This window comes from Euprymna scolopes, chromosome 8 (genome assembly GCF_053919585.1).
Source record: "Euprymna scolopes isolate OS-2025 chromosome 8, ASM5391958v1, whole genome shotgun sequence".
NCBI lineage: Eukaryota > Metazoa > Mollusca > Cephalopoda > Sepiida > Sepiolidae > Euprymna > Euprymna scolopes.
This window is the reverse complement of record NC_136489.1, coordinates 62,900,552-62,923,314: the sequence shown is the minus strand read 5'-3', so window position 1 is coordinate 62,923,314 and position 22,763 is coordinate 62,900,552. Positions and strand designations below refer to the sequence as shown.

At 31.3% G+C, this 22,763-nt stretch overlaps 1 protein-coding gene across 6 annotated transcripts in view; it reads right to left on the bottom strand.

Annotated features, from left to right (window-relative positions):
* Positions 1-22,763, bottom strand: part of LOC145283593 (5-hydroxytryptamine receptor 1D-like) — a 1,014,695-nt gene that overhangs the window by 128,714 nt on the left and 863,218 nt on the right. The window contains exon 1 of one of the 6 annotated variants that reach the window (XM_080132525.1): positions 10,057-10,284. The exons of the other annotated variants lie outside the window; for them this stretch is intronic. The gene's annotated coding sequence lies outside the window, so the exon portion shown is untranslated. Of the gene's footprint in view, positions 1-10,056; positions 10,285-22,763 lie in introns of those variants that run through there. 6 annotated transcript variants of the gene reach the window in all.

The window sequence follows — 22,763 nt, the reverse complement described above, 5'->3', positions numbered from 1 at the left end:
GTAAGTAATAAACACAGATTTAAAATGTTACTAGGACATATGGCCGAGTGGTCCTAGACGTTGTATCAAAGTTTACAGTTACCCAAAGGTGCTGAGTTCAATCCTGAACGAAGGCAGTGAAAAAGTAACATTGAAAAACAGAGAATCAGCAACTATGTCCCAAAGCCTAGCTGGAGTCCGAACACGGTACCCCCGTAATAATAATAAAAGGTTGGGTTCGAGACTCCTAACAAACCGTTCACCTGACGAAGGCCGGAGGGCAAAACGGCCGAAACGTTGTGACAATAACAACCAAGATGAGGAAGTCAGTCCGACAATCTCAATCAATGATTAAAAAGCTGACCCTATTTCTGAATACACTTTATTAAAAATTTCAAATGTTTAGACCAGAAATTGTCTGAGTAATTTGGTAGAGACCAAAGCGGTCAGACGTTTTAAAACTTTGGCCCCCTACTATGCCCTCTTAACATTTATTTTTTTGGGCTGAAATCAAGTTATTAAGTTAGATCCGTGCCCAAGGAACCTATATCTATAGTTTCATGAGTTTAGACCCGAAATTGGCGGTGGAGTTTGGTAGAGTTCTTAAAGGTCAAATCGTTGAGCTTTGACTCCTTAACAGCCAAATATCTTGCCGAAAACCGATTACAAAGATTTTCCCAAATCTCAATACCCTGTATATCAAATTTCAAGTCTCTAGACGTAAAATTAACAGAATGATTGTGTAGGGAAATGTACACAGACATACACAGACACTTTATATATATATATATATATATATATATATATATATATATATATATATATATATATGCATATTAATTAAATTGCGAACAAACAGACAGGAATACGAGTTTATTATATCGTAGAAATATACCTATACACATACACATTTATACAAATATGGATAGTCGAACATACATGTATTAATAAAATCTATGTAGATATGTAATAGATTAAACCTATCTAGATAGACTAAGAATACATTTTCAGATAGAGCACGCTCTGTTTAAGTCACGTGTTTTCTGACCTGTGATATATGAAACGCACTGGATCTAAATCGTGAATATTTATACCATGTCGTAATGCTGCCTCACTCAGTCCGGCGTGGGAAATTTATTTCACTTATATTAATATCGAAAGAAAAACAACACACTTTTTGCTCGAAAATAATAAAGAAAATTAAGAAAACACAGCCGTATTCGAGAGAAGCTAATTAAACATTTTATTATAAAAATATGAGAGACGGCCAAATATATTTTCGTGTTTGAGAGCATTTATCTAAGCCACGTAGCAGCGCGTTAGCGGTTGTCTGAACCAAGTTTTTTAGCGGATAACCTTGTTGATATTCTTTATTTTCGTGCTTTCCAGTCCAATAAACGAAAGGTTAAATGTGAGAATAAGTTGCTCAGACTGAATGGCATATAATTGCGATGTCCATATCTAAACAAGTTAAATATTTTTCATTGAAGCCAACCCCAGCACGCGGTGCAACTGGAACGGAATTGGGAAAATTAGCTCTTCGAGCTAGTCTGTCGACATTACCAATAATGATGCCTCAGGCAAACACCACTAAAACACTTTGAAGGCGAACTAATAGATAAAAATGCTTAGCCGGGCCACATCTTCTTTCAGTCACAAACATTTTGATGGATTTTAACGAATAGAACTGGTATGTATGTATATAGAAGAAAGATAAGGAGATAAAGCATTAATTACGTAAAAATCTTTTTACATTATTATGTCAGTAAGGTTATTACAATAAGGGAAAGATAGATAACGGGAAACCTATCTGGGCCATGACATTTCAGAGCTAAATACTTTTCATAAGAAGAAGAGATAAAATAGCAAAATAGATAACACTGATTTTAAATATATTTTAGATTAGAAAAAAAAAGGTTACTAGGCGAAATACAATGAGAGGGTCCTAAGTAAATTAAAAAAAAATCGAAACGAATAAGGGTACTGAATATTACGGACGTTGAGTAGAGAAGCATGCATTTTATAAGAGAAAATAATGAGAATAGATATAAGGAATTATAAGGAACAAACGTAAGACATTAAACATAGGCAATGAAAAAAAGGAATAAAACTGAAAATAAATAAACTAAAAAACAAGAAATATACTATAACTTATGTAAATAGTCAATTGGGGAGATGAAAATAATGTTTTCAACTTTCTTACTAACTTAGCGTTTAATCTATAAAAGAAAACTTTAATAAAATAATCGAAACAAGTGTAAGCGCTAAGAAGTGGGAACCCTTAATTTCTCAGACTTCGAGTGAACAAAAATATAAAAAAAATAAAGAAACATAGAAATATCTAAATAGTTGCAAAGGTTGCAAACAGATACATAGATCGATATACAATTAGAACACTCGCTTGATCTCTTTTGCGACTTAATCAGTTTTGATCTTTTAGCTGAATACAGACACATCGTCATTTATATTTCTGGACTTACTGAATGATCCAAGTGTTACAACTGCACACGCCTTACTCTTGTTGACCAAGCCGGAGTTGATAAAACCTAACTGTGGTGTGCTAGCATATTCGGTATTAATATTAACTGCATTCATCTTACGGCTCTATTTCTATCTATCTAATTTTTTATCTTTCTCTTTTTCCCTCTCTTATTGTTTTTTTACTGATAATTTCTTTATGAATATAAATATACTAAAGAATCTGACTCCTGAAATTGAGAGAATTTACTGTTTTAGCCAGTTAGGTGAAATGTCTGTCTCTGTCCCTCTTTCTTTCACTTTTCCAACATATTTGTTTATGGAAATCGCTGCAGACAAGGAATAAGGTCTCTTGATTTTAAGAGCTAACAGGAATAAAGGATGATTATTGCAAAAACAGATGATGATTATTGTTCTTATTATTGGAAAAAGGTAAAAGAAAAACCGTGAGAAGGGAGAAAATTCCATGACATTGCAGATCTTAGAAAAACGTTGTGTAAAAATAAGGCACTAAAAAAGCGAATTAATAGAAATCATTGGACCAACGAATCAAACTAGCAGAAAAAAGAAGTAAAGAATAGATAAGAACATTTTTGATAATACATGTCATAATTGCATACAAATCTAAGGCTAGCAATATCACGTCCATAACAACGAGGATTCACTGAGAAGGAAACATTAGGGTCTATTATATTTCTTATACATTTCTGCACTTAAGAAAAAAAAACAACTTACAATGGGGCGGAGATTTTCAAGCCAATAGGACAACAGTCCTCCATGTATGGATTTATATTAAATTTATAGAAAGAAGTAATAGCATCAGGTGTGAGTAAGTATTTAGAGGTATTGGAACCGATTGATTATCCATAATTAATTAAGCACAATCTGCGGAATCACTCATTCCTGGGAAGATTTCCCATTTGTAAATAAAGCAAGAGGAGTAATACATTTGATAGAATTGTACTTTACTAAATCAGACACAGTGTCAGTTCCTAAATGTGTAGCCTTAAACAAATAGGTTCTCTTGTCTAACATGATAGAAAAATTGAAAATAAATGAGTGATAATGTGGCCAGCAAACCTGTTTAAGTTCGGATACTAATAAGATAGTCCAAACTTTAAATGATTCATAACAGAATATATAAACATTTAATAGAAAACAACAAGATAATAAGAACTCGTTCGGCCGGAAGATTAAAAAATTATCAGAAAACATTCCGGGGAACCAATTTTTTTATGCTGCTCATGTATAGCGGGAAATAGTATTCAGCTTTTTTCTAAACAATTGAATTATTTTTCCGGAACAAAATGATTGCTATGTTATAGGTTTTTACCTAGTATCAGTTGTAATAATTCTCTTCCATTGAGTCCCAAAATAAAATCTGATTTACATTTCAACCTGTAGCTAAAAAGGAGTTGGATGTATCAGTATGCTAAACGTGGAAGGGCATACAAAAGCAACATGTCGTAACATCCTGCATCATAATATAAAGTTGCTCATACAAATTTTATATCGGTATTAGATTCAATCCATGAAGTTTGTTTTAAAATTGTGGCATTTTCCATTTAAATATATACATATCAACTATTTTTAACAAAAAAACCCTCAAATTCAATCATAAAAAACAACACAAAAAAGATCATTTTTAACTTTATAAATACAAATCGAAACGTTTCTTTTTTAGGATTGACTTATTTTTTTTTTATAAAATAAATATGCGGTATCTGTCTATCGTTCGAACATGGAAGAAAATGACAATACACCTGTGCTAGATTATTGGTATCTTCACATACCTCAATTTGCAAGGAAATTACATTAACTATTGAGTTTTTCAAAATGGTCACCTTGAAATAATTTCTAATTACGGCACTCGTAATTTCAAAAGGTGTATATATGGACAAAAATCGGAGGCCTGCAATATAAATCCCTCAGGGGTCAATCCTGGGCCTAACTCGCTAACTGATCTACATAAATGACCTCCCTAAACACATACTTAAATCATTCGTTGACATCTATGCTGATGACACGACCATCTACGGCAACACATCAAAGGCTGTAAATGACAAAATTCTCTCTGATTCTCTCTCCTCTGATCTCGAGCGCTTGGTTCAGTGGGGGAAGATGTGGCTGGTTACCTTTAATGCATCCAAAACAAAATTTCTATCCTCACATCATCAGCGCTCTGATCCCCATCTGGCATCAATTGTGATGGATGGCTCTCGTCTAGGTGAGGTCGCGTGTTTTGACAAGCTTCTGGGTTTGACCTTTACTCCTGATCTGAAATGGAACACGTACATCAAGTCTGTTGCCAAGGTCGCTGGAAAGAGTGTGGGATCCTTCTACCGCTCCAGAAGGTATCTCACTACTGATGCACTTCTCTATCTATATAAAAAGCCAAGTACGTTCAAGGATGGAATACTGTTGCCATATCTGGGCAGGAGCTGCTAAAAACAGCTATTCTGCCTTGACAGAGTACAAAATAGACTTCGTGGCTTAGTGGGGGATGCCCTTTTCTCTACCCTGCAACCTCTCTCGCACAGAAGAGACGTTGCGAGCCTATCCTTGTTTTATCGTTATTTCCATGGCAGGTGCTCGTCTGAACTCCAATCTCTGGTCCCCCCTCGCAAACTTTTCACGAAAAACACCCGTCTAGCTGAATCCACTGTGAAAAATTTCCACCACTCTATATCTGTGCCTAAATCAAAACGCGGATTCCATGAACAAAGCTTCTTTGTTAGAACTGCACGCCTGTGGCACTCTGTTCCGTCTGCATGCTTCCCACCGGACTACAACTTGGATGTCTTAAAGTCCAATGTTAACAAATTCCTAATGAACCGCCCCCTTAAGTAAACACTTCATCAAATCTCCACACTAACGTAATGTACTTGCAATAACCCTTATCCCTGAGTGGCTTCCGGGCCTTGATAAGTGGTGATCACTGTGCAAAAAATATATATATATATACTATTTTAAGGTTAATTCTGCTTAACTTGTGTAATTTGACAGTGAGCAGATGTTTCAAAATGGCATATCTGTAAGATGTTTCTATTTCCTGTTCCGTGCCTTCATAACGTGCACTCGTGTTAAATCAAATGAAACACGACATTGCTTCCACTGCTTTTCACATGAATACGATGTAGTGTTTGACAATGCTGCGGTAGAGAAAAAAGGCAATAAAATACAATGATGGTTTATCTTAATAATTTCAAATCGATATTTTTTTTCAAACAGGCAATCAAATCGATATATTGCCCCATAAAGCTTTGAAAATGCATTGTGTTCTATAAAGAGTAAATAGAAAAGATGGAAAATAGCATGTTATGTTATATCTGTTTAAAATGCATATGGATAAATTTAAGATCTTAACGATCGACAAAATAATCATTCCTAGTTCGATTAAATGATTATATATATATATATATATATATATATATATACACACACATATATACATACACACATGTGTGTGTGTATATATATATATATATATATATATATATATATATATATATATATATATATATATATATATATATAAGAAAGGGAAATTAAAGCTGTAAGTTAAAATGTACAATTAAATTTATTACTCGAAAGAATTCTTCCGGGAGATAATTTCAAAGACCTTATTCCGCGGAGTTTCCAAAAATGCTATTTTTGCTATTCTTCTCATGGAAATTTTCTCTCGGGAGGTTTTTGTCGAATAATAAATTTAATTGTAAATTCAAACTTACAGTTTTAATTTCGTTTCTCTTATAACCGTCTCTGTTCTCTTTTGAATTTATATTACGTTTTTTTTTATTTGGTTGGGATTAATATATATATATATATATATATATATATATATATATATATATATATATATATATATACATATATATATATACTGGTATTCATATTAGATACAAATTTACCCTCACTTGTATCAGGTAAAGACCTCATTCCCTTTGCCATTTTTACTTCTTATATATAAATATATATATATATATATATATATATATTTATATATATATTTATATATACATTTATATATACATTTATATATATACATTTTTATATATACATTTATATATAAAGTTATATGTGTATATACATTTACGTATATATATATGTATATATTATTTTACATTTATTAATTATGGTAAAAAGCCACGAGGAGCCCTGCAAATGGTCTATAAAGACCAAAATAAATGCACTCTGGTTCTAACAAACATTGGCCAGTATTTGTATGAGGAAACTGCCAGAGTCAAGAAGACGTGGAAAAGTGCAGCACATTATGACTTTGGAAATAAGAGGAGAGCGAACGAGAGGCTAGGAGGAGGAGGAGGAGGTGAAGAAGAGAGCAACGAACATATACTTGTCGCTCCATACCCATTTTGTAAGCACTGTCCACGACTCTCCTACTATAGACTCGAACTTTACAGCCACATCATATATGAACATCTACCCCAAAGATAGGAGACTAGTGACAAACAACGGGACCCAATACACGGACACAAGTGGGAGCCTACGATGACAAGTAAAGTACACAACACTTTACAAATTTATTCTAGAAAATAATTGAGTATTAATCTTGCTCAGTGTTTTTATTGTTTTAAATAAAGTTGCCAATGAAATTATTGCTAAGTGTTAATACCCATATATTTGAAGTTATATATTTTATATTCATTAAGTATATGCATATGTTTTCATGTATTTATATAACATGTTACGCACGCATATAGACGTATATATATATATATATATATATATATATATATATATATATATATACATACTTTCTAAATTTCCTGTTAAATAAGACTTGAATATCAATTATTCTTAATACTATTGGAACGATTATTGTTACGTGAAAACATTGATATACTTTTAATCAACGTGTACAATGAAGGGGCGCATTCCTTTTACATTCAATTTACATATGTAATTCCAGTGATACGATAAATATACATAGTAAGTATATTAGATGGCGGCTCTTATTAAGCCACCTTTTCTGTAAATGATAAGCATGGCGTGAAAATTTCTAATTGTTAAAGCCTGATAGATTGATGGGACGAGAAAAATTAATATAAAATATAGTGAGTTGACATGTTTAGTTATGAAATACGAAAATCATACTTCGTATAAATACCTTAAGTATGACGAGATTAGAATGTTTCGAAAAGTTTGACTGTGATACTTATCTTATGAACAAAATAATTTGATATTAATATATACATATATATATATATATATATATATATAAAGATACATATATATATATATATATATATATATATATATATATATATATACTTATTTATCTGTGACCTTGCCGTCGGGTGTTTAGCGGATAGGTCCTTATCAAACTATTGTCAATTTTTATCTATGAAGTGAAATTTGATATATACTGGATTCGTACCTATAGAAAAAACTAGATTAGTCTTCACCCTGTACAAATAGTTGATTAGGGGTTAAAAATAGAAAACCAATTACTTGGGAGGAATACATCGACTTAAAGTGCTTTTGTACGTATGCGAAATATAGGTTAATGCGTTAAACTTCGTTACTTTTTAAGAGGAAGATATCCATCTGTCTTTAAGTGAAATCGTTGCAAATACGGCTACAGGGCTTAATGTTCGGTTTGCTTCAAGTTGATGGCACACAAATCCTATTTTATTAACTTCTGAAATTGCAACATTAGATTAGGTGTAATAGAAATAATTTATCTAGAATTGACTTTATAATAATAAATACAAAATCTGCATCGATTAAGAAAGTATCATATTTAACTGTATTTTACGACCGGTCGGTGCCATGTAACTCTCATATACAAGTCATATAAAACTTCTCATAAATCTATAAAACGACGTTACATTGGATGACCTGGATTGTAATATAATAGCTTTATCTTGTATGACTTATTATGATTGATATTGCTATAAATATTATTGTTTTGAAAATAAATATATAAAAAAAAGATTTTTATCGGGTGTTTCAAACAGTGATTTCCTTTGTATATACTACGAAAATTAAGACTATTAAATAATAAAAATGCAATAAATTATGACTGTTTTTGGACCAGATTTACAACCTATACATTAATAGTTGAATGCTCAATATAGTGTACACATACACCCACCTACATACCCCCACACACGCACCCACCCATATATATATATATATATATATATATATATATATATATATATATATATATATATATATATATGATAGATCGAAATTAAAGTTTCATTAGAACTTTATTACATTACCATATAAATAAGAATAAGTATTGTAAAATAAGTGAAAGGGAAACATGAAAATTATTTTTCTGCCATGACATTTCAAAGCTTATTTCTTCCAACAAGGAAAGGTGAAAAACAACATTGTACAAGAGTAAGAGCAAAGGAGACAAAACCGATTTTACATACATTTTATGTTATATCTAGACAAATTAGCTATTTCTCTCCGAAAAAAAAATCTGTTTTTTTCAAGTTACAGTTATATATATATATATATATATATATATATATATATATATATATATATATATATATATATATATATATATATATATATATATATATATTTATCACCATACATGTAAAGAATACAAGCGTTATATATCGACATTTAATATAAGTACACAACTGTTCTACATTTGATATTAGAAAAGTCCTCGTCGGCAGCACAAACTTATACAACATAAAAATAAACTCCAAATATTAAAAATTCTTGAAGCGTCATACATTCGAACTCATCACCCAACTATAAATATTATTGCATTCGAGAAAAGTAAATGTGTTAAAATTTTTTTCGTCGCACGTAATGGACTTGTCTGATAGTGCCCAGGGCTTGCTAATTTTAATACACTAGTTTTTAATCGACCTAATGTTTAATCGACTTCCCATCAACTTTATTTTAACTTACTATCATCTAACGCGGTTTTATGTATATTTTACTTTTTACTTGGTATTTTCAACTTTCGCTCCTTCTCAATTTCTTACTTCCCCAACACCTGAAGATGATTCGTGGACGTATCGAAAGTGCTCGTGACAGGAAAAATTATGGAACTCCCATCAATATTTTCGATTTTGATATAAAGAAAAAAATTGGAAAAATCGAAAAAAATTTAAAAAATAATTATAAAGAAAAGCATTTCCGTTGCATTTTATAATACTTGTATATATATATATATATATATATATATATATATATATATATATATATATATGTATGTATAGGTAGATAGATAGATATAGATATGCGTACACATACATGTACATATGTGTGTGTATTAAAAGGAATTATTCTGCCTATCTAAGAAACAAAATTCAAACATGGAAATAGTGAGAAATAAAACCAACGAATAAGTAGACACAATGTCTCTTTGATATGTCGACATATGGAAATATTGTCACCAGACAGATAGATAACGCAGATTGGTATCTATGCAGATTACAATAATATAATGTAAAGAAGAAAGTGGGACAATATAGTTTCATGAACAGGACAAGAGAGAATGAATACGACATTACATATATAAGAGGATTGCTATAATCAAATCACACAAAAGAAATGATAAAATATACCAAAAGAAAAGGAAGGCTTTCTACTTACAATACAATTGGCCGATCAAAGAAATGTGCGTTTTGTTTTTTCTTAATATACGTTTGGATTTATCTAGTTTTCAGCTCCTCAGTCGCAGCCTCGTAAGTGTTTCAAATATATCAATTCAGTGGCCATTAAACGTAAGTAAGTAAATATGTAAGTAAAGACTTAGGTATCTGTCTATTCAATCGCGGATGTGTGTACAAATTATGGGCATAGGTTGAAGTGTGTCCGGGAATGTTTGTATGGCTGTACACATGGCAAAGCAGAATTGGCGAAGAGAAAAGTAAAAAAAACCCCAAAAAACTTAAAGGAATAAAATGATGAATAAAAATACGTAAAAATTAAGTGAAAAATAAAGTGTAGTAAACACGATATATATATATATATATATATATATATATATATATATATATATATATATATATATATATATATATATATAGTGTGTGTGTGTGTGTGGAGCGACGCCCGTAGTATTCGTTTGTATTTTTTGACCCTTTAGTTTAATGACTGACGTAGGTAGAAAAATGTTAAGAAAGGAGAGAGAGAGAGAGAGAGAGAGAGAGAGAGAGAGAGAGAGAGAGAGAGAGAGAGAGAGAGCAGGCAATAGCGACATATAGACAAGATCAGGAGACTAGAACAACAGTAAAGGAATGAACAGGTTCTAATAAAAATGTAGCATTAACCGTAAACGCCGAGGAAAATAAATAAATAGCCGATAAATATATATGCAGATTACATGACGCATCAACCAATCAAAATTAACTTCCATATAGAAACATTGTTTGACTCTTTAGCCAGTGCAAAAACTTAGACACAAGTGTCAGAAAGTGGGATTGAGTAGTAAACACACCCGGGGAAAGCAACTCTGACTTGCAAAAAGTGCCTGGGCATCCCGGTAGGCATTACGAGACGAGGTCGCCTCAGGGGATTTTTTTTTTACATGGGGGTCACCACTTATCAAGACCCGACGTCCACTCAAGGATAACGGTTATTGCGTGTACAGTAATCAATGAGATAGTATTGTAGTAATCATTAGCATTGGGGGTTTTGATAGAGTGTCTTACTTAAGGGGGTGGTTTGTCAGGAGTTTGTTTATGTTGAACTTGAAGACGTCCAAGTTGTAGTCAGGTGGGAAACAGGCAAGCGACAGAGAGTTCCACTGGCGTGCAGTTCTAAGAAAGAAACTTTACTCATGGAATCTACCTTTGGATTTAGGCACAGATAAAGAGTGGGGAAAATTATCGACAGTAGTTTTAGCCAGACGAGTGTTTCTCGTGAAGGATTGGCGGGGGGGGGACGAGAAATTGGAGCTCAGACGAGCACCTGCTATGGGAATAGCGATAAAACAAGGACAGGCTTGCAACGTCTCTTCTGTGGGAGAAAGGTTGCAGGGAAAAGAAAAGGGCATCCACCACTAAACCACGAAGTCTATTTTGTACTCTGTCAAGGCAGTATAGGCTTTTTTAGCAGCTCCTGTCCAGATGTGGTAGCAGTACTCCATCCTTGGACGTACTTGGCTTTCATAAAGATAGAGAATTGAATCAGTAGTGAGATATCTTCTGGAGCGGTAGAAGGATCCTACCATTTTCCCAGCGTCCCTGTCAACAGATTTGATGTACGTGTTCCATTTTAGATCAGGAGTAAAGGTCAAACTCAGAAGCTTTCCAAAACATGGAGCATCTCCAAGACGAGAGCCACCCATCACAATTGATGCCAGATAGGGATCAGAGCGTTGATAATGTAAAGATAGAAGCTTGGTTTTGGAAGCATTAAAAGTGACCAGCCACCTCTTCCCCCATTGTACCACGTACTCAAGTCAGAGTAGAGAGAATTAGAGAGAACTTTGTCATTTACGGCCTTTGATGTGTTGCCAGCATAGATGTCAACGAATGATTTAAGTATGTGTTTTGGGAGATCATTGATGTAGATCAGGAAGAGAGTTGGACCCAGGTTGGACCCTTGAGGGACTCCAACATTAATACTGTGGGCCTCTGATTTCTGCCCATCAACCACTACTCTTATGAACCTATCGGAAAGAAATGATTTAATGATTGAGAAAATATTTCCAGTAATACCGTAGCTGGAAACTTTGTGAAGTAGGCCCTTATGCCATACCTTATCGAAGGCCTTCGATATGTCAAGAGCAATTGCCCTGAACACTTCTCAAAGAGACACGTGTTTCGTTGTCTACGACTCATTGGAGTGGCTGAATCTAGCATCGTAAACGACGAAACACGTATCAGTGGATAATTATATTTAAAAAAAAACAAAACAATATATATATATATTTACATAAGCAGTATGTGTTGCTGCACAGTCATGATCATGTTTCGGTCAGTTAGCTACAAGTAACTAGATACCTCTACAAGCGATAAACCTAAAAACAAATGAAGAGTATACCCAGATGTGCATTAACCTCATTACACTTCATTGGTTACTTAACCTTTGGAAAAGAATAACCTCAGATTATATATATACTCACTAAAGTTAATCAACGTTTTGATATATTTGTATCACCGAAGTTAAGTAACGTTTATCCTTGTAAGTACCAGGTGGGTAATCATTAGGAAATTCTAGGCGGTGTATGTGTCCCCCGCTTACTTCGGCATTTGTTTTGTGTCGTGCTCTACATACACCTAACTTGCCACTAGTTTTTAAAAATGTCGACTCAGGAGATATGCGTTTGGAGATTGCGAACCTACTGCCACAAACATTTCACTCGCAGCCAGCTCTACGTGGGTAGTTATAGTCTGTCAAAGACAGAAGGAACTTGTTTATATATATATTTATATATAGTACCGTCCGAATTCAAGGGAAACACTTTAAAAACCTAATATCTGTTAGAAATAACAAATGTGAAAAGCTGAGATTTTTATAACTGGTAGTCGTTATCATCCATAATGACATACTAAAATGTGCATTATTGCAAAGGAAAGAAAAAGAATTATAACAATTATTTATTTATTTTTAAAATAGGAACGTCCAAAAGTAAGGGATAAAATGAAGAAAAACAATGTAAGAGGAAAAAAATAACAATAAAATACATGCACAATCATTATTTAGTAAATGACCGCTAGCTTTCAATGACAACTGCACATCTTCGACTATAAAAACGAATCAGTTCTTAAAAACCATCGATACTAATTTTAGACCATTCTTCTTGATGTTTCACCCAAAAATCATCCGTGTTAGTGGGATTTCCTTCCATAACTTTCACTCCTAATGTCTTTCAAAGATTTTCTATTTGGATTTAAGCCAGGACTTTAATTTCGAAATCTCGTTCGCTAAGGTAACTGATTACTTTACCTTGTGACATGGGGCATTACCTTACATAAAGGTAATCCTGTCGAAACATGAATTCTGTATGATTGCCACATGATCCTGAATAATGTTTTTATAGATCTGCGCGTTTATACGAGTTTGTAACCGGACATGAGGCGTTGTACCTTGGCTAGAATACATTCCAAATACCCTGACAGTTTTCGAAGTACACTTTGCACTTAGTCTTTCACCAATACGCCTCTTACATTAATTTTTCCCATTATTTCCAAATGAATTAAACTTGCTTTCGTTACTGAAAAATACTTTTGCCCAATTTTCATATGTCCAGTTGCAAACTACATGTTACTTGTTTGCAGACTTTAATCTCTTCTTATTCTTCGAACTAACAAGTGGTTTCTCTACTGGGGTTCGATTAAACAGCTCTATTTCTTGGAGTTGTCTAGAAACAGTATGTCTTGACACATTAACACATGAGGTACCATTCATAACCCTTTTAATTCCTGTGCAAGACTAAAAACGGCCCTTTAATGCGATACGCTGTATTATTTGATCTTCTCTGGCTGAGGTTTTGCGGGGTCTGCCTGTTTTAAAAGCACTAACTATTTTGTCAGTATCATTGTAGGATTAAAAAACCTGCCTATAACTCTCTTGGGACGTTTTACTTTCTCTGAAATCTCTCTAACGGTGTGCTCTTCTTTGTGTAACTTCACAATAGATTGTCTCCTAGAGTAATCAGGTTTTTAGCGTTTCGCCATAGTGCCGGCTGATACAAATAACTAAGTAAAACTTATTCTTTAGAAGAAATTAAAAAAAGTTCATATAGCATACGGTTTACATTGTTTTCTCCATTTTGACCTTAGCATGAGTAAATCAATGATCTTCTGAGCACGGGCACACTCATTTTATCTTAAAATCCCTTATTTTTAGCCGATGTTTTCTATTTAGCCATAGATCAGATGATAACGACGACGTCTAATTAACGACTATGGCTTGAATGCTAGATCTTTTTCGTTTAGATTCTAGCTGATGGTATCAAGGTCATTTTAAAAATAAATTTTTAAATCATTAGTATAATTTTATACTGAGTATAATATAATAATAAATAAAGAATTTACTCTATCATAAAAAATAGGAAACCTGTAAAAATGAAAATATGACAATAAAATACATTTTAAGAGCGAGAAATTTCTGTATCTATCTCTTTCTCTCTCTATCTTTCTCTCTTTCCTTATATATATATATATATATATATATATATATATATATGTATATTAAGTAATGTGATTTATAATTTAAAAATAAAAAAAAAAAATTTTTAAATTTAAAAATCAAATTTTAATTAAATTAAAAATCAGTTTCATAAGAAGGAACAACAACAAAGTCAATTATCTGTACGATCGTTTCGGAAATCCGTGCTTTTTATTTGTGGTATACATGAAGTCACGTAGAACAATTATACATAGTTTTTTTTGGTAAGCACGGTCTCCTCATAAGCAAATTTAGGAGGATTTATATTGAATTGAAAAGACACCAAAAATAAACCTAGCATTAAAAGTAAGGCAGATGAATCTGAAAAATTGAAGTAAAAGGTTTGGATTAAAAATTTATAAGAAAATTAGTATAGGTTAGAGATAGAAATGAGTAGTAAAAATATATATTTTTTTGAATTTACATAATAAATTTGATTTAAAAATATATAGATATAGTTACCTTTTAGTTTTTCTTTTTTTGAAATCAGGAACTGTATTTCTAGTAGTCATTTAGATGTTTGCTATAGCTTTTTATTTTATTGAATGATGAATTTTAAAAGGGCGACGCTCGTGCAGTAAATTGTTTCCGTTAGCGTATTTTGATTTAAAGACGCTACAGTTAATATCTATAGAGAGAGAATATTTATTTTGTAAGTTTTTAAGGGGAGATAATTGTCATGTGTTTGGCTTTATTTATTATTTGATTAACGAGTCTAAGGGCGGTAAACTTAATTTATTAAAAAAAAAAGTAATCTATTTTTACTAATGAGTAATTTTTAATGATTTAAGGTGGTTTATATTTATTAAATTTAAACCAACGTTTATGATTACATGATAGAAGCTCATGTCTTGAATTTACTAGTTTGGTTGTGCTTTTTATATCTTCATATTTTAAAATTTTTAGGGTTTCTTTTGTACATAATGTACAAAATTTATCTCCTGGTTTATATGATTCAATTATTTGCCATTTTAAGTTGAAAGAAATATTGCTATTTTTTAGTTGCCAAATATAGTTGGATAGAGTAGTTTGGTTTGATAGAGAGTTATTTTTAAAAGAATGTTTGTGCGTTGAAATTCTATGTTTTATTGGGCCAGATGTGGAACCAATATATATTAACTCTTGATTATTATGATTATTTTCCGTTAGGTCTATTGTTGGATTATAATGTGGTGGGTTGGTTAGTAATTGATCGGTAGATTGATTTAAGTTGGTGTTATTATGTTATTATTTAATCTGGTAGTTGAGTTATGGCTGTTGATAGTCTCTTACTCTACTATGCCTAACCTTCGTCAGAAACTAATTAGCTCTAATAATAATAAAATTAATAAACTACAAAATACAACTATACAAAATACATCGGAATGTAACTGCAGAAGAAAAAATAAATGTCCCCTACAAGGCTCATGTAAAATTAAAAATGCTATCTATAGCTGCACAGTATTAAACTCCAAATATACAAGAACCTATCAGCAGCCATAACTCAACTACCAGATTAAATAATAACACCAACTTAAATCAATCTACCGATCAATTACTAACCAACCCACCACATTATAATCCAACAATAGACCTAACGGAAAATAATCATAATAATCAAGAGGTAATATATATTGGTTCCACATCTGGCCCAATAAAACATAGAATTTCAACGCACAAACGTTCTTTTAAAAATAACTCTCTATCAAACCAAACTACTCTATCCAACTATATTTGGCAACTAAAAAATAGCAATATTTCTTTCAACTTAAAATGGCAAATAATTGAGACTTGCAAATCATATAAACCAGGAGATAAATTTTGTACATTATGTACAAAAGAAACCCTAAAAATTTTAAAATATGAAGATATAAAAAGCACAACCAAACTAGTAAATTCAAGACATGAGCTTCTATCATGTAATCATAAACGTTGGTTTAAATTTAATAAATATAAACCACCTTAAATCATTAAAAATTACTCATTAGTAAAAATAGATTACTTTTTTTTTTAATAAATTAAGTTTACCGCCCTTAGACTCGTTAATCAAATAATAAATAAAGCCAAAAACACATGACAATTATCTCCCCTTAAAAACTTACAAAATAAATATTCTCTCTCTATAGATATTAACTGTAGCGTCTTTAAATCAAAATACGCTAACGGAAACAATTTACTGCACGAGCGTCGCCCTTTTAAAATTCATCATTCAATAAAATAAAAAGCTATAGCAACCATCTAAATGACTACTTGAAATATAGTTCCTGATTTCAAAAAAAGAAAAACTAAAAGGTAACTATATCTATATATTTTTAAATCAAATTTATTATGTAAATTCAAAAAAATATATATTTTTTCTACTCATTTCTATCTCTAACCTATACTAATTTTCTTATAAATTTTTAATCCAAACCTTTTACTTCAATTTTTCAGATTCATCTGCCTTACTTTTAATGCTAGGTTTATTTTTGGTGTCTTTTCAATTCAATATAAATCCTCCTAAATTTGCTTATGAGGAGACCGTGCTTACCAAAAAAACTATGTATAATTGTTCTACGTGACTTCATGTATACCACAAATAAAAAGCACGGATTTCCGAAACGATCGTACAGATAATTGACTTTGTTGTTGTTCCTTCTTATGAAACTGATTTTTAATTTAATTAAAATTTGATTTTTAAATTAAAATTTTTTTTTTTTAATTTTTAAATTATAAATCACATTACTTAATATTGAATTAGCTCTAGGACATTTAACTATCGAGCTTATTATATATCTAAATTACAACGAGCATTTCCTGTATTTTAATTAAACTAGTAATTTCACTATTACATTAAAATACACTTAGCTCTTTAGACTATTATTCTAATCTCCTTTAAATCATATATATATATATATATATATATATATATATATATATATATATATATATATATATATATATAAAGTTTGAGAAAGAGACGACTTGTATGAAAATATTAAAAAAATCAATCAAAATTCGAGTCTGTAAGAGAAATTGTGATTAGCATGTATTGCTCTGTAATTTTAGAATAATATGCTGAATTCATATCATAGATTTTTTTTCAAATAATAGAAGCAAATATAATATAAAATAAAATATGTGTATTTATTTATATATTTTCCGTACATAATTCACTCTTTAGTTAACAGACCAAGAATTGTAATAGAAAACAGTATTTTGAACGCAATTAGTTGGGGGGGTTATATTGGAATTATTTTGCAAGCCTGATTAAACGATGGTAAAAGTTTGACAATATATTAATTAATATTCTCAAAATTAAAATTTCTCTGCAGTATATTTAAAGATGTGGAATGATATATTAACACCTTTCTTTCTAATTTTCTTCCCAATCCTTCTCTTCAATTTCCAATGTTCAAGTTAAATTGTTGAATTTGATGCATACTTGTGAGATGACGGTTGAGCAAAATTCCATGAGCTTGAATTAAATGTTACACTTAAGCTTTATTCTTGCATGTTGAATAGTGAGGAAATTTATCTTAACTAATTGTGATCAAAATTAAGATATAGATTCTAGACACACGGTTTAGAATGATATTATCTTGATTATAATCATAAAAATGAGAAAGAACACGTTTATTCAGTTAATAGTCTACTCAGATATAGTTTAATTCAATGATCAGATTAAATTATTTCGGGTCCATCCTTCTTAAAATTATGCACAAATAAAAAAAGTTTATTGCTATATTTTATGCTATTTATAATACTATGTCTCACCTTATATAGAATGTACATACCGCTTTAAAACTTGAGTTAGTGAACAAATGCCTGGTCAAATATTCAAAGATTCGACTAAACATTTGACTTTATGAACCTACAATTATCTTAGCCACAAGTTGAACTATGTATGTAGAAAGTTTATCATGTGTATGCATGCATCAGTTTGTGTCTATGTGAGTTGTGAACGTTATTACCCAGAGATAGTGGCGATGCTATGATCGTTGTTGCAATAAGCTTATGAATTTATGAATACTAGGTGAGCTCCAGATATGGTTTTAGTAATGTGTAAACAAATATATTTGATCAAAGATTTAATTATAATTTAAATTATTTTTTACGAATATTATAGTAAGAAACTCAAAGCGATATATATATATGTATATATATGTTAGTATATATATATATATGTATATATATGTTAGTATATATATATGCACTAACACACACACTCACAAACACACAGACACACACATACACATATATATATATATTGACTTAGCCATAAATATAATTTTATGTTTTGCTTAACTGAATAAAGGCCACTCAATCATAAAGTTTAATATCCTTCATTGACTTTTACTAGATACACATGACCCACTGTAATGCTATGTCTGCCATTTGTTGATTATGCTTGCTTAAATGTCAATATAAAAAAATGCTGTGATTCATTTGCATGACTATAAAAAGCTAGTCATACATATATATATATTTGTACATATATATTTACTTGTACATACACACACCCACAAACACACACACCCATATATATATGTATGTATATATATTTAATTATAAAACTCATACATATATATATATATGTATATATATATATTTAATTATAAAACTCGCGTACATAAGCAAATAATCAACGCGACGGTAAAATGCATTGTTTTACTGTGTATGTTTTCAGCATTCCAATTGGTTCTTTTTTCGCGTTTAAATTATTCAAATAAACAATTCTTAATACTTTCTGCATTTTTTTAACATTACGTTGAACTTATTTTAACGAAATTTTCTTACAAATAAATCTACTTTAACTCGTTGACAACCATAAAACACATTTTACAACGGCGATTTACCGACTGCTTTCATTTTTTTAAAATTCATTCTGCATTTTTCAATACACCTTTCTTACAAAATATTCATACATTTAATTTTACACTACAAACATAAATAAATAACCCAGAAAATATGTTTCTTTTAATTTGCGTTACAAATAAATAATCAACGCGACAATAAAACGTATTTTTTTACTGTATACGTTTTCAGCGTCCCAGTTGCTTTTTTTTTCGTATTTAAATTAAAAGATATATCAAAATTCGAATTTAATTTTAAGTATTAATTTATCTGTTCAGGGCACATTTACCTATACGTATAGCTAACAACTTATAATTCAATGGCTGTGAGTTTTTTTTAAATAAATAATTATGAAAAGAACAATCCATACAAATATATCTATATTCTTTTTTCATTTTAATATACTTTCATAGAAATGTTTCTCTTATGTCACAAAAAATATTTTCTTTTCATTACAATTGTCACACTCATACATTAATTCCATAGCTAATATAACATACTGACATAACGGGCCACTGGTAGTCTAGTACACACATGTATATATATATATATATATATATATATATATATATATATATATATATATATATATATATATATATATATGATTTTTATCTGCTCTACTAATTTTCGGATAGTGATAAGGGTATCAGGTAAAAGTTTTGGCCCACAGATCGCAATTTTTATCTGAGAAGGTTTAATGGCAGAACCAAGTGTCATCATGCCTTAGTTAAGGAGCTACGTTATGCAAATGCCGTTGTTTTCTTTTTTGTGGCACACTAAGACTGATATACAGCATATAGTTGATCGCGTTGTTCACTCCTGCACTACCATCGGTCTGAAGATCAGTTAGTCTAAAACAAAGGTGATATTTACTCCTGCACCGAGACAGTCAGACGCGGAGCCGTACATCATGGGCTGTGGTGCCCGGTTAGGAGTAAGATATTCATTTTTGCACTTTGGTAGTTCTCTGTCAAGAGGTGGCTCTCTCGACACTGAAATCCTCAGACAGAATTCAGAAGACAAGTGTAGCTTTTGGAAAGTTAGAGAACAGAGTGTGGTCTGATCGCTGCATCACAGTCAAGACAAGGAGGTGTGTTTACAAGACCTGTCTGCTAATCATAATGTTGTATTCACCGGGGACATTGCATCAAAAACACATTAAATGGTTTGAACTATTCACATAATATGCTTGAGACGTATCTTAAACATAAAGTGGCAAGTAAAAGTATTCGACACTGAGATCCTTGTAAGATCATACTACTTTCGTTTGATGTAATCCGATTTCACATGCGTTGAGTTGGCCATGCTGTTCGAATTATAGATTGGAGGCTGCCGAAACAAATTTCTATGGGGAACTGGAAAATGGCAAGCACCCTCTACATAAGCCTAGGAAAGGATTTAGGGATTGTGCAAAGAACACTTTCAAAGTCCTGCAAATCGACATCGACACGTGGAAAGAAATTACTCTGCGAAGTAGCCAAAACTTTTTTCTGAAATGTGTGGTACTCGAGAGAAAATAAAGCAAGTCTACGGCATTCCTAACAATTATACACAGAACTGGTAATGCGACACTTGTGAACGAGTGCTTCTCTCAAAGGTTGGCTACGTCAACCACCTTATGTCACACAACACTCCTATTCAGGTCAACTTTGAACTTACTAATCCGAAACAAACGAGCGGTTTAATATGCAGAAAAGTTTGCAAGACTGCTGCTGGGTAAAGAATACATATGATTGTTCACAGAAATACCATTCAGCCTCAAGAGGTAGTCAACTCAGTAGAATTGCTCAATTTGTATGTCACATTAGTTTCAAGACGTGCAAATCTGCGTCGAAACTGCACAGCAATCTATGATAGCATGGACAACGAGATGAGGAGAATTAAATATGACGGCTATCATCTTGAAAGGTTCAGCAATCTCATGTGTGTGTGTGTGTATGTGTGTGTGTACAAATACGCACACAAATATTATTACACGGTTTAACTTGCTCTCACATGATTAATTATTGCAAAGTATTGAATATTGAATTGAGCCGAAGTCAACAACAAGCAAATGCTTATGGGGGGGATGTAGTGCGTTGCAACGTAACCCGAATCATATTTAACATTATTAATAAACTGGCATACTTTATTTAGGTTTATGAAATTGCGCTATAATTTTGGCATAAATGTACTGGCAATACTCACAAAATTTCGGATAACTATATTTATACACATGCTAGATGAGAATCAATAAAATACCAGAAATGCTGTATAAAATAGATAATGAATATACAATTTGTCATTAGTCTCTTTGACAAAAGACGATGGTCACTGTTTAATCTGACTGAATTTATTCTAACATTATTTACTTAGAATTCTTTACAATTCAAAGATCCTCCGACTTGATGGGTAAATTTGTCTGGTAATAACTAAATTAAACATTCATAATTAGATCATTTGTTTTATCTTACGATACTCACTTATTTTCAACCTCCTGTTTCGTATATAATTCTATTAAAAGAATTTATCTTGCTATTGGCCCATCTGCTACTACTGTGCGAAATAGTAAACATGTAAACACACTGTCCAACTTCCCAATACTTGTCAGTAACCGAATAACTAAAAACATTAGAAATAAAAGAGATATAGAATTCTTTTTTTAAATCAAATGTAATGTTGCTACACATGTGCTGAAATAGTCAGTATGAGATTAAAAAATAGCGATATATTTCGAGGAAATTACCTCTTTAATTAGTAGAAGTTTTATAAACATGAACACTATATCCCCCCATTCAAAACTCATCTGTGTGTATTCTAATATTTAAGTTTAGGTAAATTCATTAAAGTGGTTGTAATCTAAATTAGAGACGAGTTTCAGATACATGTAATCTTTACCTTCTATACATCTTAATATCGGAATTGCTATGAGTGAGGTTGTTGTAAAAATCCATGCGGAGCGGCGTTTCTACAAATAAATAAAACATGCAGACAGACAGATGCTAAAATAGACCAAATATAGTGGATAGAAATAAACTAAAATGAATAAAATATTTAAAAAAAATTAACAGTGCATTTTTTATGTTATGATATATTTTTCGTTATATAGTAGAATATACAAATATAAAAGTACGAAAATATAAGAACTAACCGATACCAATCTTACGATGCTTATCTGCAAAAGGCAACACACTTGAAATTCTTTATAGAAACGGGCGGTATATCTAGTATTTTTGTGAAGCAACATACTGGCTAATCGATTAATTATATATATATATACACACACACACACACACCCACACACACACATATATATATATATGTGTGTATGTCTGTGCGTAATTTAATTATCTAACATCAGAGAAGAATATATAAAACCAATA